Raw genomic sequence first — 2,500 nt, forward strand, 5'->3', positions numbered from 1 at the left:
CAAGACAATTTCATTCTGAATATAAGGTTACAGAAATCCTGTCAAATATGGTAAATTCTTTGGGGAAAGATTTGGTTAGAAGCATCATAACTTAAATCATCATAATATTTCAGTACCGAAGACACACTATACCTTGCTGTGTCATCTGTAGTCCTCTAAGAATTTGCTCTATGAGATCTTATGAAGTTAACCCAGAGTATCAGTATTTTCTGTCTTGAATCCTTTAAAGACCTATTAATATTCTTAACTGATCATCATTAAGATCAGGCATTGTCTTTGTTCATGCTAGGCATATTCTTTCTAGTTTTAGACTGCAGTGCTGAATATGTAAACACTATGTGTAAGCTTAAAGCTGTTTAAAGTCTCTTTGGCTGTGCCAATCTGTGTATGCGCTGTACAATGTATCAGCATTGTGCACATCTCACAGACTACAGAGAGTCTCCTTTCCCTTCAGGAACATCTCTGGTTTCGTGCTCTGAGGAAGTTCAGAAGTCCCTCTGTTAAGTAGAGGACCTTCTGACACTATCTCAGAGGTCTAGCTATTAGCCTGGGTTCAGGATGCTCTTTAGCATTGGTAAGCCAAATCGGTTTAGTTTGCAAGAATCCATAAATCCAATGGACTCTCAGTGTTCCAATATATGGAAAGATCACTGCACTTAGGTTCCCATTCAAAGAATAGGAATTCTAAGGGTCTCTATCCTCTTCTAGGAAAAGAGCAGTCTCAAAAGAAGACTGTGAGTAAGATGTTGAAATATCCAGATCTTGATACTTCAAGATACCTCAGAGAACTGCTGTCCACGCAAGGAGCAGAGAATCAATGTTTTAGATCTCAGGCCTCTGAGATGGAGAAATGTTACTTCAGACAGCTGCAGTCTGCCAGCAATAACAATCTGAAGCGCTGGCTGTACTGTCGTTGTATTTATAGTTTCTAGACTCATTAAGAGTGAAGAGAGATCCTTTATCTCCTCTTTCTTATCCATTAAGAGGGATACCTTTTATTCCCTTTGTCTGCAATGCAGAAATGGCTTACTGGCAGCTGCTCAGATCTTTATGTCCAGATCTTTATGTCCTTTCCTTTCAGTCCACTTTGCTTAAAGTATAAACACTTATTTCTGAGTTACATGATCACGTTATATACATAATTTGTGTACCATCCTCTTCATTAGGACAATATGCATTAAATGAGACTACTGTGAGATCTGTAGCACTACAGATCTGTAGCACATTTAACTATATAACTCATAAAACACAATTATAGCTTACATTGTCACTTGCAAAGTGTCTTTGGATAGCCTTTAGCGAGATTATAGAAGAGCAAGAAAGCATATTACATATCTTTGAGAGAACTTTAATGCCTTTAAGCTACAATAAGTACAGTTTCAGCTATTAATGAACTCTTAGTACATTAAGATATCTTAAGACCTTGAGAAGGAAAAAAGTGTCTTGCTTTTGTGATTCTGACATCTGGCAGCTGAGTCAGAAAGGTGATTTTGGTCACATCTTATTGATAGATAAGGAAAGGTGCTCTGCTTTGCCCCTTCATGGACAAGGACTAGAGCGACTTTATTAGGTAGCCTTTGATAGAGCTGACCTTGAGAGTATTCCATCAGCCTGTCAGCTTTACACAGAATTTCATTATACATTACACAAACCTCTGCAGTGCCCCAGTTTGCATGTGTACTAGCTCTATATGGAATTAATCCTGCACATGTTCACAGAATACCCAAGTTCTGTCAGAGACCATGACAGGGTTAGAGGTTTGGGTTAGGGTTAGGGTTGAATTAGGGTTAGGGTTGAATTAGGGTTAGGGTTGGGTAAGCATTTGGGTTATTATCAGGGTCAGGGTTTGGGGTTAGGGTTAGGGTTGGGGAAAAATTAGGGTTAGGGTTAGGGTTAGGGTTAACCCTAACCCTAACCCTAACCCTAACCTTAAACCTAAACCTTAACCCTAACCCTAACCCAACCCTACCTTTAACCCTAACCCAAACCTTACCCTAACCCTAACCCTAACCCTAACCCTTACCCTAACCCTAACTCTAACCCTAACGCTTACCCTAACCCTAACCCTAACCCTAACCCTAACCCTAACCCTAACCCTAATTTTTCCCCAACCCTAGTTATGTCAGAGACCATGACAGGGTTAGGGTTAGGGTTAGGGTTAGGGTTAGGGTTAGGGTTAGGGTTAGGGTTAGGGTTAGGGTTAGGGTTAGGGTTAGGGTTAGGGTTAGGGTTAGGGTTAGGGTAAGGGTTAGGGTAGGGTTAGAGTTAAGGGATTAGGGTTAGGGTAAAGGTTAGGGTTAGGGTGTAATTAGGGTTAGGGTTAGGGTTAGGGTTAGGGTTAGGGTTAGGGTTACGGTTACGGTTAGGGTCTGGGGTTTGGAGTTAGGGTTAGGGTTAGGGTTGGGTAAGCGTTAGGGTTAGAGTTAGGGTTAGGGTTAGGGTTAGGGTTAGGGTTAGGGTTAGGGTAAGGTTTGGGTTAGGGTTAAAGGTAGGGTTGGGT

The sequence above is a fragment of the Euleptes europaea genome, chromosome 9, assembly GCF_029931775.1.
Source record: "Euleptes europaea isolate rEulEur1 chromosome 9, rEulEur1.hap1, whole genome shotgun sequence".
In the NCBI taxonomy this organism is placed as follows: domain Eukaryota; kingdom Metazoa; phylum Chordata; class Lepidosauria; order Squamata; family Sphaerodactylidae; genus Euleptes; species Euleptes europaea.